The sequence below is a fragment of the Anomaloglossus baeobatrachus genome, chromosome 12 (assembly GCF_048569485.1).
Source record: "Anomaloglossus baeobatrachus isolate aAnoBae1 chromosome 12, aAnoBae1.hap1, whole genome shotgun sequence".
In the NCBI taxonomy this organism is placed as follows: domain Eukaryota; kingdom Metazoa; phylum Chordata; class Amphibia; order Anura; family Aromobatidae; genus Anomaloglossus; species Anomaloglossus baeobatrachus.
Window position 1 is genome coordinate 73262942 of NC_134364.1, and position 14078 is coordinate 73277019.

The window sequence follows — 14078 nt, forward strand, 5'->3', positions numbered from 1 at the left end:
CAAACAGGAATCCCCACCCCCTGTTGGGGTCAAAGCGTCGGACCTGGCCCTCATACCTCGGGCCTCGCACAAGGAAGGTGGCACACCGCAGGTTCTCCTTTTCCTTAATCGTGCGGGCTAGGACCTCGGACCTCCTCTTCTCCCGGGCCTCAATTTCCCGGCCCAGCTGGCTCTGCTGCCACTCCCAATACAGGGCGTCTATGGGCCCCTCGTGTGCACGGGTCGGGCCCAGCCGGAGTTCCCCCGTGCCAACTAGGATCGGCACCTTCTTTTGGGAACCCCGCTGTGTCGTGACCTGGGGTGCTGTCCTACAGCGACAACCCTGCGCTGCCTCAGCCGAGGCCTGGGTGTGGTGAGAGGCCAGCTTTACCTACTGGGCGGGCCGCTGGGTATCTGGCACCTCCGTCTTGGCCGGGTGGACTGCCGGGGCCGGGACCTCTTCGGGTGCGGTTGCTTCCGGGAGTAGTGGGGCCTCCTCGGGAACGGGCTTCCTCCGGGAACCCTCCTTCCACGGAAGCGGGACGGGTGCGGGCGGTGCATATGGTCGCTCGTGGGCTGCTTCTACGGGCGGGTCCTTCTGGGCAACTGGGACGGGCTCCGCCGCCGGTGTCGGGGGCGGCAGACCAAGCGGGGAAGTGGCAGTGACCGATACGGGCAGCTGAGGGGGCGACAGGAGAATTGGGGGCAGACCGGGTCCCTCAGCTGCAGCGGCCGGTCCCTCAAGGACATAGAGGCGTGGATCGCTCGCCCTCTCCTCCAAATTCCCCCCCATCTCGCGTGCCCGCATGGCAGCGGCTATCTCCCCCATCTCGGCCACCCATTGCTCCATCAGGTACCTCACCTGGACCTGCAGCTGGCAGCACATGAGGGTCATCCGGGCCTCCACCCACGCCGATGTTCCGGGCGCGGGCTCCGGGAATTCTGGCCTCTCGGACAGGGCAGACATGTTGTATGCTTGGGTTCCAGGAACAAGACGTGTGGCGGGGTCCTGGCGTCCCTGCCCTTTATCCATGCAGTCACATGGCAAACAGTCCTCACCCGCCCTCCTTGGTCTTTTCCGAGCACTTCGCTTGCTTTTTGCTCTGCTCCATTCTCGGGGGCGGGGCCTCACCTTCGCGCCTCATTTGCTCAGGGAAGACAGCTCGGGCGGGAACTCTTCGCGCCAAAGATGGCGGATTCTCAAATTTTTCAGCGGGACCCGCTGACGGGGACTTCAAGGCACACTTCCACTGGTAAGTGGACGGTTCTATCCTGTTTGTGATGCCAGAAGAGTCGATGTGTACCGCCTCGCGAGCTCGGCTGCGACCGCCGAGCCGCTCGGATCCGTGCTTGTACTGCGGGTGGTGGCTCGAGCCTCTCACGGACCCGGGGGTCACGTCGCTCTGCAAGGGGGTTGGCGCTACACGCAGGGATGTGGGTGTTTGGTTTGAAATGTTAGTTCGTGACGCCACCCACGGGTTGTGGTGATTGTGGACACCACCGCTTTGGTGAAGGTGTGAGGACCCCCGGGAGCGGTGTAGTAGCGCAGCTAGGTGTTGACCCCTCCGTGGGTAGGGGATGTTGGTCCCGGGGTCCGGCGGGCCGGGGCCCGGGTGCAGGGTGTAGTGTTGCGGTGTAGTGCAGCATGGTGCCGGATGGCACTGGTGTACCCACTTTGACACAAGACAATGGAGTCACTGGTAAACGACACGGAGTGATGAACGGAGTGATGCCGGCTGCAGCTTTTCCAAGATTAGGTTGGTGGTGTCCGCCGTTCTCCTGCACCTCTGTGTGTGAATCTTGACTCCTGTGCCTAGACACCGGTAGTCCGCTCCCCGACGTGTTTCTGTCGTAGGAGCCCGTTTGCCCGCAGACGCTGGCCCTTTGAATCTCTTGGCCTTGGCAGTGGCACTTATCCGGAATGGTTGGGCTGTTGCCTTCAATCGAGACTTAGATGGGAATGAACCCCTGAGGTCCAGACCACAATCAGTTAATTTGACTATGGTGGTGGCTTCTAGCCTAGTTCGGGGTCTGAGTACCCTGCCTGGTGCTCCGGTATCCAGTTGGCTCACAGATTTGTTTCCGGCGGGCCACTACCCTGTCCCGGTCCCTTACGGTTCCACCGGTCGTGTTCCCGGTCTCCTGCAGGCGGTCACTACCGTCTGCCTCCTTGCTAGTGGCGACTGGGCTACGACCCAGCCACCTGGTAGTCTCTGGGCAGCCTGGACACAGGACTGCCCGTGAACTTGTCTGCTCTACACTCCACTTGAACTTGACTCCTCCAGAGCCTGCACTTGACTACTGTGTTTTCCCGCCTCCAGACCTGTGAACTCCTCGGTGGGTGCAGCCAACTGCCTGGTTCCACCCCTCCTGGTGTGGACATCAAACCTGGAGGGTGGTGACAAGGCTTTTAAGTTTGACTGTTGTTACCTAACTGGGAAGGGGGTGTGTAGTGTTGTTGTGTCTACCTGGGACGACCTGGATAGTCAAGGGCATCACACATGCCCTTCTAAAATCATGTAAAACACAGCAAGGGGACTCCAAGCAGTCTCCCTTTTTTTCCAAACATTGGGCCACACACACCACTTCAGTGGCATCACTTGTGCCCCAATTGCAAACTTGACATGTTGATTTGCATGAAGCACATTAAAAAATACGCCAGCCTTAACTGTCCCCAGGATGACACCGGGGTAACAAAGTCCTTGCTGAACCATGACTTGTTCATCTTGGATCATTTTTAAAAACACAGCAAGGGGACTCCAAGCAGAGTCTCCCTTTTTTCCAAAAATTGGGCCACACACACCACTTCAGTGGCATCACTTGTGCCTCAGTTGCAAACGTGACATGTTGATTTGCATCAAGCACATTCAAAAATATGCCAGCCTTTACTCTCCCCAGGATGACACAGGGGTAGCAAAGTCCTTGTGGATCCATGACTTGTTCATTTTGATGAATGTTAGTCTGTCCACATTGTCACTGGCCAGACGCGTGCGCTTATCTGTCAGCACACACCCAGCAGCACTGAAGACACGTTCAGAGACAACGCTGGCAGCTGGACACGACAAAATCTCCAAGGCGTAAGTGGAGAGCTCTGGCCATTTTTCAAGATTGGAAGCCCAAAATGAACAAGGTTCCATTTTACAGTCATGGCATCGATGTTCATTTGGAGATACTCCTGTATCATCCTCTCCAGTCGTTGACTATGTGTCAGACTTCTTGTCTCTTGTGGCCTTGCAAAGGATGGTCTAAAAAAATTATGAAACGATTCCATAAAATTGCTGTTACCAGCACCAGATGCGGTGTTGCTGATATGGTTTGACTGATGATGATGAGACAGTCCCATACTTGGCAAGTTACAACTGGGAGATTCACTCTGTGCACAACTGGTGTTTGGTGTAAAGGCCGAGCTCAGATTGCATAAAAGCTTCTGCTGATAGTCCTGCATATGTGCATCCCTTTCTATGGCTGGAATTATTTCGCCAAATTTGGACTTGTACCGGGGATCTAAGAGTGTGGCAACCCAGTAGTCATCATTACTTCTAATTCGGACAATCCGAGGGTCATGTTGTAGGTAGTGCAGCAAGAAGGCGCTCATGTGTCTTGCGCATCCATGCAGACCAAGTCCTTGCTGTGTTTGTGGCGGCGAGGTGATAACCGTGCTTCCTTCTTCTGACATCTCCCCCCAACCTCGAACAACCGAAATTTCACCAAGGTCTCACTCATCTGCTGAGTCCTCCATTTCTTCCTGGGCTCCTGCACCTTCCTCAACAGTTTGGCTGCTACCATGCGCCCTTGTTAATCCCTCTCCCCCACTGTCCCATGCCTGCTGCCTTGGTGATGCTGAACGTCTGGACCTTGTAGATCTTGGTAACCCTTTCACATATGAATCCTCCTGTACTTCCTCCCCTTCCTCTTGTCCCACCCCCTGACTCCGAATAGTGTTTAGAGTGTACTCCAGCATGTAAGTGACTGGAATTGTCATGCTGATAATGGCATTGTCAGCGCTAAACATATTCGTCCCAATGTCGAAAGGGGGCAGAAGGGTGCATAGGTCCTTGATCTGAGACCACTCCCGCAGTGTGATCTGCCCCACCTCTGCATCTCGTTGGTCCAGGCTATACGTCATAACGTATTGTACCAGGGCTCGGTGGTGCTGCCACAGTTGCTGCAACATGTGGAGAGTCGAATTCCAGCGTGTCGACAAATCGCATTGTAGGCAGTGAACCGGCAGGCCGAAAGAATTCTGGAACGATGCAAGTCGATCAGCTGTGCCGGTTGAACGGCGGAAGTGAACAGAGAGTGACCGTGCCCTGTGCAGAAGCCCATCTAGGCCGGGATAGTGGGTTAAAAATTGCTGGACAACAAGGTTCAACACGTGAGCCATACAAGGCACGTGTGTCACCTTTTCCCGGCAAAGGGCCGCACCCAGGTTTGCAGCATTGTCGCACACGGCCTTCCCTGGCTGCAGGTTGAGTGGAGACAACCATTTACTAAACTCAGTCTCCAGAGCTGACCACAACTCCTCAGCTGTGTGACTCTTATTTCCCAGACAATTCAACGTAAAGACCGCCTGGTGCTGTTGAGCTCTGCTGCCAGCATAGTAAGGAGGTGTGCGGGATTCCTTGTGCGCAGTTAGAACGCGGGTGGCCTGACCAGACAGGCTTTGGGCGAAGATGGAGGATCCAGACGAGGTTGAGGAGGCAGAAGCAGTGGAGAAACTTCGACATACAGAGGATTGACGCACAAGTCGTGGGGACAGCAAGACTTGTACAGCAGACCCTTCTCCATCTCTCACCATAGTTACCCAATGCCCAGTCAGCAACATGTAACGCCCCTGTCCATGCTTACTGTTCCAAGTATCTGTGGTGAAATGCACCCTGTCACACACAGAGTTTCTCAAGGAAGCAGTGATGTTGTGTGCGACGTGCTGGTGTAGTGCAGGCACGCCTTTCTTGGAGAAGTAGTGGCGACTGGGTATCTGGTACTGGGGCACAGCAACGGACATAAGGTTTCAAAAATCCTCTGTGTCCACCAGGCGGAAAGGCAGCATTTCTGTAGCCAACAGCTTGCAGAGGGTGAAAATCAACCTCTTAGCTTTGTCATGGCTAGGAGGAAATGGTATTTTACTTGTCCACATCTGAGGGACCGAGATCTGGCTGCTGTGTGGAGACGGCATTGAGTAGGGTGTCCCTGGAAAACTGCAGGTCTGTGAGGAAAGTGCAGGCAGAGACATGATGTTGCCTTCATCCAAAGTTGGTGCTCTCGATGTCTGAGAGAGCTCTACACCAGCACCTGTTTCCCCTTCCAAAACAACTGACGACCTGCCAATCAAACTGCCTGTTGCGGTTAAAGAGGTGGAAGGTCTGCATTGCAAAGAATGTGTGACAGCTGTCCCCACAGTCATAGAAGATGAAGAGCGCGCGGATGCACTTGAAGGGGCACACGGTGGTGGGCCCGCTCCGCTAGGCCGCATTGTAGTGAGCTTTCCACTGGGACTTATGCTTGTTATTCATGTGACGGTTCATGGACGAAGTAGTCAAACTAGTGATTTTTTGGCCTCTACTTAAAGATTGACGACAAATCTTACAGATCACATGAGTTGGGAGATCCTTTGTGATGTCAAAAAAGGACCAGGCTAGGCAAGTATTATAGCCCATGCGACCTGCAGAGACACCCCGACTTGTGCTCAGAGGCAGAGTTGTGGCTGTGGATGCAGTTGTTGACGTGCTTCCAGTACTCTGACTCTGTCCAGGAAGGCGCAAGCTAACCTCGTCGTCAGTCTCATCCTCCTCCACCGCCTCTGCTGACCTCCTCGAGTGCCTGTCTGTGGGTTGACAGCAAGTGGGATCTACAACCTCATCATCAACCTGTGTGTTTGCACTCCCCTCGCCCTCAGACCTAACCTTTTCCTGCCCTGACTGAATAGTTAAGTTGTCATTCCAATCAGGTATCTGAGTCTCATCGACATCAGTATGTTCTTCATTGTCTCTACTAAGAGATGTTACAGTTTGGAAATGAGGGTCTACATTATGCTCAGAAACTTGGTCATCAGGGCCTGAATCTGACTCACAAAGCTTCTGGGCATCACTGCAGATCATTTCCTGGTCTGTACTCACTGTAGCTTGGGAGCAGACCTCTGATTTTCAAGCTATAGTGTGACTGAACAGCTCTGCAGACTCAGCCATCTCTGCTACACCATACTCTGCAGGGCGGGTGGAGACTTGAGAGCTGGTAGAAATCAAGTGTGATTGGGGTGACAACTCAGAGAACTGGTGTTTTTTGGATGTTAAAGTTGAGGTGGAGGAGAGGCCACTTGTTGGAGCACTTGAGATCCATTCAAGCATGTTCTTTTTTTGTGCATCATCTACCTTTGGTAGAGTTGTCCGGTTCCGTTAAAAAGGGATCACATCAGATTGTCCACGGAAAGTAGTAGACATCTTACTTTTGCTGGAAGATGGCTTTCTTTAGCAGATGTTACTATAGCTTTACCACCTACCCCATGGACACAAACTTTTTTTCCCTTTCCAACATGCCTGTTCCCCTTTCCACCAGCATCTCTCCTTTTGCCACTCATTTTGTTTGTAACCAAATTGGACACTTAAAATGTCATAGCAAAAATGGAGAGGTGGTGTAGATTCCAGAGGTGGTTTAGCTTTATTGACAGCTGAAGAACCAACACTGACTATCCCAGATAATTTTAGTATGCCACTAAAAGTGTCAGCACTGTTTGCAATTAAAATTGCGTAGCAAAAATGGACAGGTGTGTAGAATGCACAGGTGCTGTAGCTAGCTGGTCAGCAAAGGAACACTAAGTTAGTATCCCAGACAATTTTAGTAGGCCACTAAAAGTGTCAGCACTGTTTGCAATTAAAATTGCGTAGCAAAAATGGACAGGTGTGTAGAATGCACAGGTGCTGTAGCTGGCTGGTCAGCAAAGGAAGCCTCACTTTCTATCCCTGCCAATGAAACAATGCCCCAAGGAATTGCCTGAGCTGATGTAGCCAGACGCTGTGATATAAACCCCTGCACAGCGTTAGCACAGACCTGCCTAGCAACAATGGCTATGAACGGCTGTAATGCAGCCCTGAAAAGGGTTGAAATTACAAGTAGTCCCTAATCCCTAAGGCGCTGTGTAGATTACACTGTATGTGTATAGCGCATGCAGCAGCAGCGGGAGCCGCGACTGTCACCCTCCCGCAGCAGAGAGATAATGGCGGCGACGGGGAAAATGGCCGGGTCTTATAAGGCAAGGACATGTGACATGCACAGCCTATGACACTTGCCCTTGCTTGTCTGGCAAAAATCCACTTTGCTTTGTGTGTATGTCTGTGATTGGCTGTCGGCCTGGCCCATCCCACTCTATGCGTAGTTAGGAAAAAAAAAAATGGCTATCGCCATTCTTTCAGCACTCAGCAGCAGCACTGATCTAACCCCGTCCCCCCAGCACACTATACGCTGACTTTTGATAATATCATGATTCACAGTGACTCATACTATTACAGTGAGAAGCCAGCTAGTAACTAGCTACGCTTTTTGGTAATAAAACCGTTCTCGAATGTAACTCGAACTGCCGAACTTTAAGAAAATTGTTCGAGTTCGTCGAACGATTCGAAAACACATCCCAGTAGTACACCACCGTGGACCGAGTACCCCAGAGCCCTGGGCGAGTCATACACATTTCTACTCCCTAGGCCAAGGCACACAATTTTTTGTTTCCGTCCCCCTGGTGCTGGTGTCACTCACTGCCACTAACTCCATCCCCTTACAAAGTCTTCTGTTACAGTTAGAAGCTAGGTGGGAGAGAGGAAGTGTTAGACCAGGGCTGCTCAGACGTTAGGGCTATGCTGGCAGTCCAGACCTGTCTACCATCAAGTTAAATATAGGGACCCCCATATAGCAGTACGAATAGTCATACTGGGCATACCTTAGTCCAGATTGGTCAATAAGACCATTGCACAGACTCAAAAAGACATATGGAAAATAAGAGAACAAGAGTCGTAAAGTGCCAAAAAAGTAAATATATTTTTAGTATTATTATTATAATTTTTTATGTGCAACCAGCAACAAAAAGGGGATAAAAACACAAAGGGATGTGAGACACATAACAGGACAGCAGGACAAATCGTTTCAGAGCATGACCGATTTATCATAAATATACCATAGGGGTAAAGTATCGGGACAAGTTCACAAGGGCAATGTATAAAAAGTGCAAGTGCATGCAATAAATACATATGTATATGTATATATATATATATATATATATATATATATATATAAAAGCCCTCCCAAAACACCCTTCTTAGGTCAAAAATCAGGTCAAGTAACATAATGGAAAAGATTGTAGCAAAAATAAAGTGGCCAGTGCGTCTAAAGTGGCCAGTGCAGAGTCCTGAATATGTGAGAAAAGAGCTCCCCCATATCCCACCAACGTACGTTTCGCCTCTTTGGGATAGAGTGCCCAAATCCGGCTTCCTCAGGGAGGGAGAAGGCAGCGCCATGCTCGTTGTGACCAGGGTTTTTTTTAATATGGTGTGCCCGTTAACTTCCGCGTGCATCACTTCCTCCAGTGACGCGCCCACACGTCAGCGGCGTCATGAAGGAGGCGGGCTAGCCATCGGGCGGCACCACGTATGTGCGAGAGCGTGGATGCGTCATCCCACTCCCGCAAGAGCGCGGCCACCATAGCGACGGCAGGCGCGTCAACAACAGGAGGACACGGGCGTGCTGCGCGTGCAGGAGTGTGTAAGTATAAATAGATGTGCACTGAAAGGCTGAACTGTAACTTTCTACAGGATTAAGTAAAGAAATTCTAAGGGGCAAAAGTACAAAGAACAGAAACAGTATAGTCATAATGACAATTCAAGGACCATATCCGGTATTCTTATTATCTTGACAGTTGTCACAATATAATAAATCCATAGAAAAGGTAAAAGTCTAGACCAGTTTCACAGAGAGACAAAAATGCAGGCAGGCGGAATACTAAAAAATGTATGCAAAAACATAGAGAATTACAAAACTGGACACAAAGGTAAATATATAAGCTCTTATAAATTAATAAAGTACACCCAAGCATGGCATTAAGAAAAAAGAGAGAAGGGGAAAGCACAGCAGTGAAGAATATGATTAAAAACAATAATAAAAGATAAAAACACACAATCCCTAAGATAATTATAAAATCAACCCGGTGATGAAAAAGCATGGGACCATACATGTCTAAGGAACAGGGCAAAGCTTATTGTTTCATTCAGTCATTTTGGGACCAGTGTATCCAGACGGATCCAACGTACCTCACATTGGGCTAATGTCTTTTTGAGGTTTCCACCCCTGGATCCACTGTTCACCATATCAATGCCCCGTACCTCCAACAATGTAGAGTCACAATTATGGTGGGCCTTAAAGTGCCGGGGCAGGGTTTTAAATAACATATTATCAGTGATTGATTTAGCTGCCTCAATGTCACGGACATGTTCCCTGACCCTAACTCGAAGCTCACGGGAAGTGAGCCCCACGTAGATTAGGGGACATGGGCACACCGCAAAATATACCACATGTGTGGAGTTACATGGGATGTACTTCCTAATTTGGAATGTCTTAATCCCATCAGAAGAGAAAAATGTCATACTGCGGACTGTTTCTATATGCCAAACAGTGGCTGCATTTATAACAGCCCACCGTTGGGCCCCTGGTGCCAAATGGGTTACGGATAGGGGGGACATAGTGGCTCGCGACCAGGATGTCCCTCAGACTTTTGGCATGACGTGCTGTAACCAGTGGAGTCTGTGGAAGGAAATCCGACAGCACCGGGTCCGACAGAAGCACCGGCCAGTGTTTATTCAGAATCCCTCTCACAGTACTCCACTCATGATTAAAAGTCCCGATAAAACGCAGTTCAGGCTCCAAAAGACCTCTCCTGGCCGTGTATGAGAGCAACTGAGATCTAGGGGTGTTCCTAGCACGAAGGTAACCCTTTTTAATGGCCCAGTTGCTGTAACCTCGATCCTGGAAGCGGCGTTGGAGATCGGCAGACTGATATTCAAAGGCGGTATCTGACGAGCAAATCCGCTTCATCCTTAGGAACTGGCCAGTCGGAACAGCCCGGATGGTGGAGGGGGTATGAGAAGAATAAGCATGCAGCAGTGCATTGACTGATGTGTCCTTTCTATGAACGTCGGTCTGTATGACCCGTTCAGGACCGACTGAAATTTTAATGTCTAAAAAGTCAACGCAACTGCTGCTATGCTTGTGTGTCAATTTGATGTTAAAAATGTTGTTATTCAATTCCCCCATGAACGTCTCAAGTTGCTCCCCCGTGCCCTGACAAAAAATCAAAATGTCGTCGATATACCTTAGCCAGCACTGCACACGGGTGCCGACCCCGCACCCCCGTCACAAAAAACCAACCTCTCCCAGAAGCCCAGAAAGAGATTGGCGTACGAAGGCGCGCAGGCATCACCCATCGCAATGGCGCGCCCCTGAAGGCAATACCGATGCTTAAACACAAAAAAATTATGCGTGAGGGCGAAGTGGAGCAACTCGAGAATAAAATCACCCATCCTGCCGCAGAGTCTGTCCATTCCCAGGAAAAAGTGAACTGCCGCCAGACCGTCCTCGTGCCGGATGCTTGTGTACAGACTCTCCACATCGACTGTAACGATCAAAACATCTTCCTCCACAAAGATGCCGTCAATCCTATTTAGGACGTCCGTCGTGTCTTTGGCATACAAGGGGAGCGTCTCAACCAAAGGTTTTAAATGAAAATCTATCATTTTACAGATGGATTCACACAACCCCTCGATGCCGGACATGAGAGGACGCCCCGGAGGATTGACAGGATCTTTGTGGATTTTCGGTAAGAAATATAGAGTCGGAATTCTAGGTGTCTTATTGGAGAGTCTGTCAAGCATCTTTTTTTCTATAATACCTTTCCCCATAGCCGCCTCCAGGATGTGAGCCAACTCTTTGGAATACGTATTAAGGGGATTGCTGGATAACCTCGTGTAGGTGTCCCTATCTACCATCAAGCCTACCTCTGGAATAAGGGACAGTTTAGGGCCCCTAGTCTGAGGGCCAATCTAGGTGCCCTTCCTCCTGGTTACCGAGTCATACCCATGACAGTCCCACAAGAAGACTTTTAAAAATACTAAAAACAGTAGCAAAAAAGTAGTAGACACCCCTTAGGGGTACTTTGCACACTACGATATCGCAGGTGCGATGTTGGTGGGGTCAAATCGAAAGTGACGCACATCTGGCGTTGCTGTCGACATCGTAGTGTGTAAAGCCTTTTACATACAATTAACGAGTGCAAAAGCGTCGTTATCATATGATTGGTGTAGGGTCCATTTCCATAATGCCGCTGCTGCGACGGTCCGATGTTGTTCCTCGTTCCAGCAGGCAGCACACATCGCTGTGTGTGAAGCTGCTGGAGCGAGCAATATCTCCTACCTGCGTCCCGGCCAGCTATGTGGAAGGAGGTGGGCGGAATGTTTACGTCCCGCTCATCTCCGCCCCTCAGCTTCTATTGGCTGCCTGCTGTGTGATGTCGCAATGACGCCGCACGACCCGCCCCCTTAGTAAGGAGGCGGTTCGCCGGCCAGAGCGACGTCACAGGGCAGGTGAGTGCATGTGAAACTGGCGTAGCAATAATGTTCGCTACAGCAGCAATCACAAGATATCGCACCTGCGACGGGGGCGGGGACTATCGCTGCAGCGTCGGTAACACATTGTTACCGATGTCGCAGCGTGCAAAGTACCCCTTAAACTATGTACACGAATGAGTGTTAACACAGTAATATAGTCAAAGTGACAAAATAGAACACAGGGGAGCCCAGGACGTCTCTGACCCAATGAGCATGTTCTGGCAAAGCTATTTTTTGCTATTATTATCAGTCTTTCTGGTAGGCTTATTGTGGGACCCTGCACATATTGTGAAGTGACTAGTGCCTTATATTTCTTGACTTTATTGCCCCATCTGCTATATTGTTTTCTCCTTTTTTTGCACCTGTGGTTATACACTGTATTTTTGAGGTAGACATTAAAATATTTCCTCCTATTTGTCTGTATTCTTATGATCTTGTGTTTTCTCTGTACTAAGATTGTCTATGTGTTTTATTTTAGATGTATTAGTAAATATGTGGTTTTATCTTGTATATTGGCTTTACACTTCATTCTCTAAATATGTAAATTCATCATCAGCAGAGATATCTATTCCTCCTGCCCTGATCATTTGCTACAATATATCAGTGGAGGTGATAAACACACAAATGTACTTATGTATATCTCACTGAATATTACCAGACTAGACAGATTGTAGTAAACTCCCAACTCAAATATTTGGAAATATCTAGCAAACAAGCCTTCCCCTGGAAAATTGTCTGTTCATTGGTCGTACCATGACCTACACCCCTAGCACCCCTAGCAATCAGCTGAGCGCAGCAGCTGCAGCCTGAAAGGTGTTGTCTATCATGAGGCAACTCATTAACCAGGCATGTGTTAGGTGAAAGGGTTACACCGGGAGATAATTTTATGATTGGTGGAGGATCTGGCTAATAGGCTAAGAAATTCCCAGTTGGAATGAAGTGGTGGAAACAAGCCACATTAATTGTCTATGGCACTGGTGAGTTTTGGGAGTCACAGACAATCAGGACTCTTGAAATAGATTGTGAGCATGTATTTTTGGACAAAATATAAATTAATGCCATATGTATATTTTTTCCTTGCAAGTCAGCCAGACCCTGTTGAATTGGGGTGTCTTTTCTTCTGGGGTGCACTAATATGGTCGTCAGCCCACCTGATCTAATAATATCAATGTGACCAATAGGCTGCAAGCTGACATAGTCTACAGTTATCTGGGTAACTACAGTAGCATCTTATACCAGCCTTATCCATGTGTATTTATGATACTAAGCCACCACCTTCTTCATGAATGGTAGATGTGTCAGGGGATGTTAATCAGTATTTTGCACCTGTGCCGCTTCCACATTTTATCTTCAGGGACTGCTGCATCATGTAGGACATTAGATTTTTTTATTAATACCTGTCATGCTAGGTATGAGGAAGTATCACACACACGGTGACAAGTAAGGGATGGAAAACCCTGTGTCTAGGGAATGGAGAGATGGTGACCCCTGACCAAACCTTCCGCTGGCCTCTGGCTTCCCTGACCACCCTAGATAGGTTCCACACCTATGCGCCAAGCAGGATACTTGACCTTCACTGACCCTAGAACTGGGTCCTAGGTAGGGAACGGATGGGATGAGCACTTAGTCAACCCCACTAAGGCTATGTGCCCACGCTACAGGATTTACCGCGGATTTACCGCGGATTTTGCCGCGGATTTACCGCGGATTTGCCGAAAATCTGCAGCAGCAGCACTTCCAAGCCATTTCAATGGCATTTTGGAAATGCTGTGCCCATGCTGCGGATTTTTCCGCGGCGGATTTGCCGCGGATTTTGATCCGGAAAAATCTGCAGCATGTCAATTGTTTGGTGCAGATTTGGTGCGGATTTTTGGCTTTGAATGGGGAAAAAAAAAAAAAATCCGCATCAAAATCCGCGGCAAATCCGCGGTAAATCCGCGGCAAATCCGCGGCAAATCCGCGGGTGCGGATTTGCCGCGAAAGTCGCGGATTTTCAGGCAAAAAAATCCGCAGGGACATTCTAGTGTGGGCACATAGCCTTAGCTCTAAAGAAGACACAGGGAATACACACAGTGGCAAACATATGAACAACGTATCTCCAGGATGACTCAAGGAGTGGTACAGCAACAAACAACAATGTTTCCTTGATGGATACAAGCCAATTGCTTGCATTCAAGGCCTGTAAAAGTTTTTAACTCTATCACCAGCAAAGACCAAGGGGGAATATGAGTATTTAAGGACACAAATGGAAATGCTCATGATTAACAGCTGAAAGTTGTGGAAATCCACAGGGTCCTAAAGAGAAAGGGATTAACCCCAAGATGAGAAGAAGAGAATGTCAGGGAGCAGTTTGTGTAGCCAAATGCTGCGACCTCCTACAGCCGGACACCACAGGACTGACTGTCAAGTGTGACACACCCGTGAGAATACCCTTTTCAGTCACATAGAAAATAAAAAGATCTG